General features: G+C 38.3%; 1 protein-coding gene across 1 annotated transcript in view; it reads right to left on the bottom strand.

Annotated features, from left to right (window-relative positions):
• The window catches only part of LOC110459227 (protocadherin-9-like), a 62,450-nt gene extending 52,535 nt beyond the window's left edge, over window positions 1-9,915 (bottom strand). Inside the window, exon 1 of the mRNA XM_021511385.1 lies at window positions 9,597-9,915. The gene's annotated coding sequence lies outside the window, so the exon portion shown is untranslated. The remainder of the gene's footprint in view (window positions 1-9,596) is intronic.
• Window positions 9,916-12,332: the final 2,417 nt, after the last annotated feature.

Raw genomic sequence — 12,332 nt, 5'->3', positions numbered from 1 at the left:
GGGGGGGGGGGGGATATTTACCCACAGAGGAAGAAATTTCCTACACTTTCTGCTCAATTTTCCAGCATACAACATTAACTCCTATGATGAGCGGCGAGATTTGATCTTCACACGACCCCTCGAGCCGCAGCACACTTATAGAGAAATGAAACTCCAGAACTGACAGGAGTTTTATGTACTACTCTTCATAAAACTAAGTATGGTCATAACTGTTAAGTATACTGACCACTACCTGTCCAAAAACACAAGATTCCCATACCTGGACATGTACATCTATATCTATCTGGACACCTGCCCCTGGCTCCTGTAATATTAATTTTACTAGATCACGATCGTCACACGATTGTAGTTCACTTTTTACATTTTACTGGTTCATGTACAGGTCAAACTTTTGAACTCAGATGATAAATTACACAAAATTGTCATTTACTTCTTGAACTGAAGGAAATAAGGTCACAACCTATTATATGTGTCATTAAATATAACACTGTAACTCAAATATAGCTATACATAGTAAATATCATGACTCTACGACTTTTAACTTACCGATACCCTTGACCTCGACAAAGGGTCAAGGTATTACTTTATTTGAATAAGCATGAAACATTATTCCAGACAACTTTTCTATAAAAAACATTGAGGATGAAAAGAGCTAATGATATTAATTTTTTCTTGAGTACAAACAGCACAACTAATAACATAAACTCTCTGAGATCTAAAACACCATATAATACACAGCATATGACACAAGAACACATTTTCAAAATATTTAACAATCTCAACATTTCCAGCTACAAAAACCACCTCCATTGATGGTACAAAAGAGTTTGAATAACTAGTTTATTATCTGAAATTCAACCTTTTCAAATATGAAATTGGATGAATTACCGGGACTCAAATCTGGCATCTCTGTATTATCGACCAAAACTGATGTTTTCATGTGAAGTCCATCCATCACACAAACGACGTCTGCTCAGATCAAACACAACGCTTTATGTACGTTTTATTTGTGACTCAAGAATTTATCTTATTTTGATAATCCACTGATATACTGAAACATCAAACAGAAGCCAATGGGATTTAAACATCTCTTTCTCACTCGGCTCGACTCCATCTTTACATTTCTTTGTCATCAGATTTTTACGTTCTACGTGAACTCGATCCTCACAGAGCCATGCTTCGTATAAAGTCAGGATTTATAACCCAGTGTTTATTTATTGGACAGACTATCACACAGATGTATAGCACATTTAGCATGAAGATTTCCTATAGCAATCTTTACCTGATACTCAGCACAATGTCATTATGTTGCCAGCGAAAAACTTGGCATTATAGAGGGGTTTAACACTATATTGAAGGAGGCGACGTATAATTATGAATTGCAAAGAAATAAGGGAATTAGAACCTGGAAATATGTTTGAAGTTGGCGAGTGTTTAAGTGAAGTGGAAGGTGAAGCAAAAGTTTAAAAGATTTTATTATTTATCATCACTGAAGTCTTTGTTACTTTAAATTATGTTTAATTTGGAGAACTGGAAATATCCTCATGCCTGCAGTCCTTACAGGGTCTTTTACCTTATTGTGATATCACCACTTTTCCCCAACATGTTCCAGAAATCTGTATATCTGTTACATATATCCTAGCTGGATTACGTATTTGAGTGTTGCAAAAACTGTGAAAAAAATAAAATGCATGGCACATTCCATTAGAAATGCTAAGGGAGGTAACTCTTACATAAAACACAGGTATAATGTAAATGTAGTATACAGCCTTAATTAAGTAGTCGTACACTATAAACACCACACAAATTGTATGACTGGGAAGAAACCACATGGAAATATTTCAACATGTCTAAAAAATGTGTATCCCAGGTACAATGACCCCCTTTTTACCAAATTGAGAATAAAATATCAGAGTTGATTTAGCAAGCTGTTCTATGCAATAAAGAAATAAAATGTTAACAAATTTCAAAATGTCAGGAATTTTTCTGATTCCAAAAGGTTAAGTATGAGGGTGTGATATTACAGGGAACAGTCATTCGTCAACAAGGAAAAACTTGGTAAGTATGCATATCTAAACAGAATAGCACACTAAAACATTAAAATAGCAGACATGAACTTGGTTTAAAGAATAATAGTAAATGTTTTTATTAAAGAAAATCCTTTGTAACTAAGTCACATGTAACTGATGAAAGGCAACCATCTTCTCAAATGTATGTTCTTTACACCGAAAATACTTTTTCAACAAAACCTACTCGTGGAGTCATTTTACATCAGCATTGTCTGTGCTGCATGCTCGAGAGTCATGTATTGTGATTGGTTTTTTGTTCTTTAGTGAGCCCTCAATACAATTGTCATATAGACGCGACAAAGAGTCTAGAGTCCTTTTGGACCCCTTTCCTTCCGTAATATAAACCCAGCGACTCTTACATTGACGAAATTTCACAATAAGTGGGAGTGAGTCTTTATTTCACTGGGTATTTAGCATGATTGACATCTAAACAATGGTCATGGGTTCAAGCAAACTCATGAGTGTATCTAGCATCTCACAATCGCCAAACCATTCCCTTAACACTTGCACCCCTAAAGTCACATTTAAACCATATCGAATCAAAGACTGGGCAGGTCCAGTTTAGATATGTAGGGGTGAGTAAGTTAACACATTATAGTTGAAGAGGTTCAGTAGAGATTATAACACACACCTGAGTGATAGGGATGGTCAGTATCCCACCTTGTGTTCAGGTGGAAGTCACTACAGATCTGATAATAGATTTTAAGCAGGAATTGACATCATCCAATTGACCCTCTTTAATGACACGATTTTTCCATTGCCGATTAATTGTCAGATTAAAAACAAAAGTTTTAACTGTTAACTTAATGGCAATATGACAAACATTAATTTAGCGTGTATAATAAGCATCCAGACAAGTTTTTACTCTAGAGGTAACCGAACCAAGAATAGCTGCAGGAGGAGACAACTCCTCCCCCTTCACCCACCACCCACCACAAATTTGATTATAGGTAAGTATAGGTTATCAGTTATAGGTAATCCTCAGGAAACCCAGTAAACCCAAACCCTCAGTAACCCAAGATGATCAAAGCCCATCACTACTCTCAGTAAAACCTTGATAACGCCTTGGTAGACTTGAGATCGTTAGACGTTCTACCCGTTGAAACCAAGTCCACAATAACCTCATACGACCAAAGGAACAGCAGAGTTCTTAACCTCACACAATACCCTACTGAAACCTCATCCTGATAGACTTTAGCAAATACTCAGGTCGACCCTGGTAATCCAAACCTTCTGTTACCAAAGATTATCAAAGTACATCACAATACTCTAACCTCATCACATCATCATGCCCCCAACCCCAGACCTCACCCTGGTAGACTCGGGAGCTACCCAGCCTACCCAGCCTACCCAGTAAACCCAAACCCTTAGTCAACCTTAAATAGTACTATAGTCATAACAACTCCCACTACCACTCAAACCCCATCCTTGTAGACTTGAGGCAGTTTGGTAAACCCAGAGACAATCTGTGACCTCCAATCCTCAGTAACCTCGGAAAATAATTATATACCTACATCACAACACTTTAAACCTCATCATCCCCCCACACCCCTTCCTACCCCTCAACCTCACCCGGGTAGACAGGAGGCAGGACCCTCGGATAATAATTATATAGCTACATTACAATACTTTTCCACCTCATCTTCCCCCCACACCCCTTCCTACCCCTCAACCTCGCCCTGGTACACTTGAGGCAGTAACCTCGGACTTGAGGCAGTAACCTCGGATAATAATTATATAGCTATATTACAACACTTTTAAACCTCATCATCCCCCACACCCCTTCCTACCCCTCAACCTCACCCGGGTAGACAGGAGGCAGGACCCTCGGATAATAATTATATAGCTACATTACATCACTTTTAAACCTCATCATCCCTCCACACCCCTTCCTCCCCCACAACCTCACCCTGGTACACTTGAGGCAGTAACCTCGGATAATAGTTATATAGCTACATCACAACACTCTTAAACCTCATCATCCCCCCCACACCCCTACCTACCCCTCAACCTCACCCTGGTAGACTTGAGGCAGTAACATCGGATAATAATTATATAGCTACATTACATCACTTTTAAACCTCACCATCCCTCCACACCCCTTCCTACCCCACACCCTCACCCTGGTAGACTTGAGGCAGTAACATCGGATAATAATTATATAGCTACATTACATCACTTTTAAACCTCACCATCCCTCCACACCCCTTCCTACCCCACACCCTCACCCTGGTAGACTTGAGGCAGTAACCTCGGATAATAATTATATAGCTATATTACAACACTTTTAAACCTCATCATCCCTCCACCCCCCTTCCTCCCCCACAACCTCACCCTGGTACACTTGAGGCAGTAACCTCGGACTTGAGGCAGTAACCTCGGATAATAATTATATAGCTATATTACAACACTTTTAAACCTCATCATCCCCAACACCCCTTCCTACCCCTCAACCTCACCCGGGTAGACAGGAGGCAGGACCCTCGGATAATAATTATATAGCTACATTACAATACTTTTCCACCTCATCTTCCCCCCACACCCCTTCCTACCCCTCAACCACACCCTGGTAGACATGAGGAAGTAACCTCGGATAATAATTATATAGCTATATTACAACACTTTTAAACCTCATCATCCCCCCCACACCCCTTCCTACCCCTCAACCACACCCTGGTAGACATGAGGAAGTAACCTCGGATAATAATTATATAGCTACATCACAACACTTTTAAACCTCATCACCCCCCCACACCCCTTCCTACCCCTCAACCACACCCTGGTAGACATGAGGAAGTAACCTCGGATAATAATTATATAGCTACTTTACAACACTTTTAAACCTCATCATCCCCAACACCCCTTCCTACCCCTCAACCTCACCCTGGTACACTTGGGGCAGTAACCTCGGATAATAATTATATAGCTATATTACAACACTTTTAAACCTCATCATCCCCAACACCCCTTCCTACCCCTCAACCTCACCCGGGTAGACAGGAGGCAGGACCCTCGGATAATAATTATATAGCTACATTACAACACTTCTAAACCTCACCACCCCCCACACCCCTTCCTACCCCTCAACCTCGCCCTGGTACACTTGAGGCAGTAACCTCGGATAATAATTATATAGCTACATTACATCACTTTTAAACCTCATCATCCCTCCACACCCCTACCTGCCCCACATCCTCACCCTGGTACACTTGAGGCAGTAACCTCGGATAATAATTATATAGCTATATTACAACACTTTTAAACCTCATCATCCCTCCACAACCCTTCCTACCCCTCAACCTCAACCTGGTAGATTTGAGGCAGTAACCTCGGATAATAATTATATAGCTATATTACAACACTTTTAAACCTCATCATCCCCCCACACCCCTTCCTCCCCCTAAACCTCACCCTGGTACACTTGAGGCAGTAACCTCGGACTTGAGGCAGTAACCTCGGATAATAATTATATAGCTACATTCCAACACTTTTAAACCTCATCATCCCTCCACCCCCCTTCCTACCCCACAACCTCACCCTGGTACACTTGAGGCAGTAACCTCGGATAATAGTTATATAGCTACATCACAACACTTTTAAACCTCATCATCCCCCACACCCCTTCCTACCCCCCAACCCCTTCCTACCCCTCAACCCCTTCCTACCCCTCAACCTCACCCTGGTACACTTGAGGCAGTTACCTCGGATAATAATTATATAGCTACATTACAACACTTTTAAACCTCATCATACCCCACACCCCTTCCTACCCCTCAACCTCACCCTGGTACACTTGAGGCAGTAACCTCGGATAATAATTATATAGCTACATTACAACACTTTTAAACCTCATCATCCCCCACACCCCTTCCTACCCCTCAACCTCACCCTGGCTAAGACTGGAGAGTATAACCAAAGTCTACCAAATGAACCCAAACCCTCAGTCAACCTCAAACGATACATCAAAACCCTCAACTCAGTTTTGTAAACCCAGATAATCCCAAAAACCCAAACCTCTTATAATTATAGGTACATTACAACTCTCTAACATCATCTCTGCCCCCTCTACCTCTACCACCTCATCCTGATAGACTTATGGATAGATGCAAAAGAGACAGTTCCAGTCTACTCGGTGAACCTGATAAAACCCTTGGTACACCTATCTCAGTATACAATGCGTCTACTCCGACTCCCCATCCTCAGTCGGACATGACAACCTCCACCCGGTTAACTCATCAGATCTGATATATAAACCCGAGATCATCTCGTCCTTTTCGTCTAAACATCAAATTTCATAGGATGCAGGTGTAGGATTGGGATAGCGACAGAAGCAAACCTATACAGTAATGTAATTATTCTGCCTTCAGCTAACACGATAATCATTATCTGACATAGAGACACACACTAGGTGTTCATTTCCTTCTGTTTCATTATAGATCAGTTCTAATTAAAGAATTACAATATAGAGGAATGACGGATGGAAAAAGAAGCGAGAGATATTTATGATTTAATGAATGGAAATTACAACTGTATTATTAAAGATCCCTGTCCCACTGCAATGTGGTTTTTCATATATATAGAGTGACCTCACCTTAATCTCGTTTTGGATATAACCATAGCATATATAGTTGGGCCTAAAGACACAACCATTGACCTGAGGTAGCTCAATTAGTTAGAACAACAGTGTGCCAATCTGAAGTCCAGGGTTAGAATCCTCAGCCTCACTGAAATTTTAGTAACTCAGAACGCTGTTGCTGATGAAATTGTATGTTTTGAATAACAGATGGCCTGTATGGACAAGTCAAATAACTGTTTTTAACAAAAATGGTCAAGTTAATAATGAAAGTTCATATACAGTTTGTATGTAAATATATGTATTATTAACGGCTATTGATATACATGTACTTATGCACTGTGGATAAATATGAACTGGTGAATAAAATAGAACAAAAAAATACAGATATTCTATCTATACACAAATCTATAAAACAGGTTTATGGCGACATCGCCCCGTATTGTTTTGTCTTTAGTCGCTATTTGATTGCAAACAGATCATAGGACATTGCCATATATACCTATTGATTAGTTTTTACCTGTTTTAACGAACACCTGTCAGTCCTGATGCTGGACTTGCCATATTTTACATTACTGATTGACCCTACTTTTTAAAACTCCCATCACTTTAATCCACTCAATCATGTTATACAAAATGGCACATTTTCATTTGGATATCTTTTTAATGTTTTTTTTTTAATACGTTTTATTAGATGATGGTCAATTTGAAAACTAAAGGATCCCTGTTCCAACGCTGGAAAAACACTGTATTTTTTTGTACATACAGTGACCTTACCGGTATTTGGTAATGGATGGTAACTGTATCACTACTGGCCCAGTGTAATACCATTGACCAGGTAGCTCAGTTAGTTAGCGTGACAGTATAATGGTCAAACGTCCAAGGTTCAAATTCTGGTCTGGAGCCATCGCATTTTTCACATTCAATTTTTAACACTATTGTTGATTCAATTTTGCTTATTTCATCTTTTTATTGTTTTTCATAAATGTTCCTAAAGGTATGACTTTCTATTTAGATATGATTTATGAAAGATATACCTAGTCTTGTCAGAAAAATGCTTTTATTGAATGATTTTGGTAGTGGTGCAGAAATAATTAAACGTCATCCTTTGAATGATTTTAATGAGTAGCAGAACTGAACTGGGTCAATTGACAGTGACCGGGTATAAAGCTCATAGGTAGAGTCCGGAGGGTCCCAGGGTTGAGTCCTGTTCTGGCTGTTCGTATAAAGCTCATAGGTAGAGTCCGGAGGGTCCCATGGTTGAGTCCTGTTCTGGCACTCGGAACTTCTCGGCCGATACGGTCATCTACGTTGGAAGGAACTGGAATCGGGGCGAGGTGTTCCGAATGCTGTTCTGGCTGTTCTTTTTTCCTCTCCTGCTACATTGGTACCTGTGACCCAACTGTTTCTCATGTACAAGGTGATGCCTAGGAGGGGGAAACCTAAACATGGGTTCTAAAAAGTGTTTTGTCTTTGGGAGCAAAACCTTCGAAAAAAGAAGGAAGAATTGTAGCAGAACTGGACTAGATAGATTTGTGTGACAAAGTAGCTCATATGTAGAGCATCCGTCTGGAGTTTGGAGGGTCCTGGGTTTGAATCCAGTTCTAGCAATGCATTTTTCCTTTGCTGTTACACATGTACTTTTGCTTTTGAAAAAGCTCACTGCTATAACATTATGATATTCTTACCAGAGATGACAAATTCCAGTATCAACATATTGATGAGGATCTATAGAAATAAACCTGTATACCATGACAGTGGGTAGAGTTATATTGGTCTCTTGAGTACCTTTCCAGCATAGGCATATGCTGTACATGATGGTCAATCAAAAGGTCAGTAATGGTCAATTATTTGGTCAGTCAGGGTAATATAGGTACTGGTTTCAAATCAATGATGGATTATACACAGCATTACGAGTTAGCAAGAAAATCTAACAGAAATGCCTCCGATTAATAATGTACCATACCATTGATACCCTTAACGAGATACAGGTAAAACATCTCACCTGTGCAGGTGATTAACCTGCTACCCAGACCATAAATGGTATCAAGTGAGGTATGACGTTTAATTTCTAATACGGGTTTATAGATAGCATCAGATCGGCGAGATCTCGTCAGGGAAGTACAGGTATAAGGTATTAAAACTAGGCGCACCAAAACATCACCGAATTATTAACATTATCTGATTTCTAATAAAACGTCAATTGAAAAGATTTTATTATTTTTGATAAAAACGGATTGCAAATTTGAGTGCTTATGTGTCTGGGATACATCTTGAGCTAAACGTATCATTATTTGGTTCAGATATAGAAACATTATCAGGAACTTAACAGCTTACTACGAAAATCTTAAAAAGGAAGTAAACGAATAAAAGGGGGATTTATCCCCATCAAGCCATTCCCAAAATTGAGGGACCTGGCTTCAAACAGATGAATGAATTTCTGATATCAAATTCACGACGCTAGAACATTTATCAGATATTTATATACAAACGTCTACACTATAGTAAGAATCACACAAACTGCACATTTTCTCAGGGTGAATCAGAGGTAAGACTCTTATCTTGTTAATGAATTAATTTTGCGGTTTGTACCGAGATGAAACTTGAACTATTAGCGCTCTGATAAGATTGAGAGACAGTTCAAGTTTCACGTCAATCCAATAGTCTGACACAAAGCTTATAAATGAAACTTGACCAGTCAAACTCAATATTTCTCAGTGCAAGCATGACAAATGCCATCAAATCTGACCAGTCGTTTGCCAGGCTTCGGATGTTGACTAGAAATGGGAGTTTCAAGATCTATATCGCTTAAATCCCAGTGTCAAAGTAGGACTTATTTCTAAAGCTGCCAGACGATTTTGTTTTCTAAATTTTAACAGAAGATATCTCGTTTCATATAGGGCCTACAGTCGATTAGGCCTAAAGTATACGCTATCAAATTAAAAAGTGATTACCTGTGGACGAGGGGTGACACCATGGATATTGCCAAGGATGCTCAATTTATCATCAATAATGACCAGTATTGTTTAAGTCCAGATGTCAATCCTCGCGAGTGTCCACTCTGTCTGCGGTCAGTATTGTTTCTTGCTCGTCACAACGCATCGGTCAGCTTCTGGTCAGCGTGTCGTCAGTCTAGGGTACCAGGTAGGTACGCGGCTGATGAGTTTTTACCTGTGACACCTCGACTCCAGTAACACATCACATTGTCACTCCCGACAGTCAACCAGTCGCGCCTCAACGAACCCTGTCACATGATACAATTGTCCTGCAGTCATAGACTTATCGTGGCTAGCACATATTCATTTCAGATCGAGCTTCAAGACATTAAAAAAAGGTGAGAATAAAACAAAGGGGGTTAAATCACCTCCGAGTTTAGCACATTAGTTGGCCCAACAAAATGATACCAAGTATTGATATTATACAGGCGTGTGGATTTGTCGGACAGATATCGTATAATTCACATGATAAGTGTTTGATAACTTGATCAATATTGGGCCCGATTGTTTCGACTACAAAGACCTTAGCCTAGGCCTAACTCATTATACAGTATATATCTCAACTATTATCTGTTTTCATCCACGGAGTATCGACACAGGTTTTGTTTGTACAAACTTGGCTGTTTTCAGTGAAGGACGTAGATTGAGGATTTGAGGCTGTTGAATGGTTCATTATTATGCACTGATGCTGACAAAACATTGAATATCTAGACCAATCATAGACCCGACCTCATCAGCTGTGGAAAGTAAACATTGCTACTTTGTTCTCTGAAATGACGAAACAAGATTGTATCTTTATAATTTATGCTTTTTCTTCATATGTATTTTAAAAAATGAATGGTAGAACAAATTTTTTGATAGTTCGTTTTTGTTCTATAAAAACTGTATGCTAATTACTATAATTCAAAACAAAAATTTATACAAAAAAAATATTTTTGAAAAAGACTGACATACATTTAGATCAGTGCATTCGGTACACATCTTAGTATTAATGTATACAATGTTAATTATCAATGATAGATAACAATTTTAACATCTATTAATTGTGCTATATAGATATCAGTAAAGTGGATTAAAATATTAGCTTTAAAATTAATTATCAGTTCTGTAAATTCATAAATACTTTGTGTTAATAAATTGATAATGATAAAATCACAGTGGTAATTCAGAGATTATTTTTAGTAATTCTGAAATGAATGAAAATACTTTCAAGCGAAAACCTTGTAAAATCGACTTGAAAAACCATCAATTTTCATTCACACACTCCTCAACCACAGTAATGTTATCTTGAGTAAGAAAATTAGAATTGATATAAAAATTCCAAGTACCGTAATTTTTACAAAACGAATGACTATCAGTCCACATTATAATATTTGTTTAAACTTGGCTAAATACATAAACATGTCAATTTTTTTCTGGTGAGTTTTTAAAGACACAATGCAATTTCAGCCAACAACAGTGAATATGTTTTACACTTTGCTTGACCTCTGCATTGATCTCAAATATTACTTTTCTATATAAATCTAATTACGCTTGCCCCCTCCTTCTAAGATTATCCACCCTTTTCTCAATCCCCCAAATCTTGAGTAGGACTTAATTCAGTGTTTGTCAATAAAGAAACAAGGCTGTTTTTTCTGAAGAAGTATAAAGTTACAGTCTAAAATTCCTGAATAAAAAAAAGTTACTTTTACTAATTAAATCACCTTTTCTTATTGGATCTAAATCGGTATCCGATTTCCTGTACCTTGATTAGAAGTGTCATTTCTCCCCATACATGGTATGTTAATGTTATAAGCCTATTTGTCCTTGTTTGGAGACAAGAGAAGTCCACAATAGCTAGAGTACATCCAGTGTACCCAAGTCTGAGGAAGTCTCGTCCTCTCAAATCAACTGGCTTTTACCCAGCACTTCAGGAGGTCTGTCAGAGGCGTTAGATGGTAAACACGAAATTCTAACAAAAAACTCAATGACAAGAGGCTCTTATATTATATAGAAACCTGCAAAAATAGAGCTTGGTCCTTCAATGCTATAACACTAGGCCTGGGTATTAAACACTGTTTGTTTTCACCCAAGATGAAGTGTTATGTTGAAAAGCGACCTTTGTTAGATACAAACAAAGTATATTAAATCCCAAATCTATATCTCAGGAAGAAATCATTGATCCCCGGTTCGAACTGAAAGCGAATTTTTATGAGACAATTATTAACCATCAGGGAGGGAGGGACAGCGAAATTGTAATAAAACGGAATTGAATTGGCACGACAATAGAGAGGATTGCACCCGGTAACGTTGCTTTAGCCTCGTACAAAACACAGGTAATGTGAGGATATTTACAACAGGTGTAAAACCAGATTAGGGGAAAAAATTAATTTACCTGTTTGTATAATCCCGGTCGCTTTGTAAATGTAGTGGCTCTAGCAATCACTCATTTTGTTATGCACTGTCAGACATTCTTCTTCGACTTTCACAGATGTCCTGGATTTAAACAGATTTAAAGTTTTAGCAAATTTATTATGAAGTTTTTAAAATGTTGAAAGATATTATAATATTTCTGTATGGTAAATCAAATATCTTTTTATGGTCCAATTTAAGATCCTGTCATAAACGTGCACAATTCTGCTCTAGGAATTTGACATTTGGTAATTAAAAACTAAGATATATATACATTGCAATATGTCATGTGCAAAGAAAAGT

Source organism: Mizuhopecten yessoensis, unplaced genomic scaffold, assembly GCF_002113885.1.
Source record: "Mizuhopecten yessoensis strain PY_sf001 unplaced genomic scaffold, ASM211388v2 scaffold9987, whole genome shotgun sequence".
In the NCBI taxonomy this organism is placed as follows: domain Eukaryota; kingdom Metazoa; phylum Mollusca; class Bivalvia; order Pectinida; family Pectinidae; genus Mizuhopecten; species Mizuhopecten yessoensis.
The sequence above is the reverse complement of the archived record's forward strand: the minus strand, read 5'-3'. Positions and strand labels throughout refer to the sequence as shown.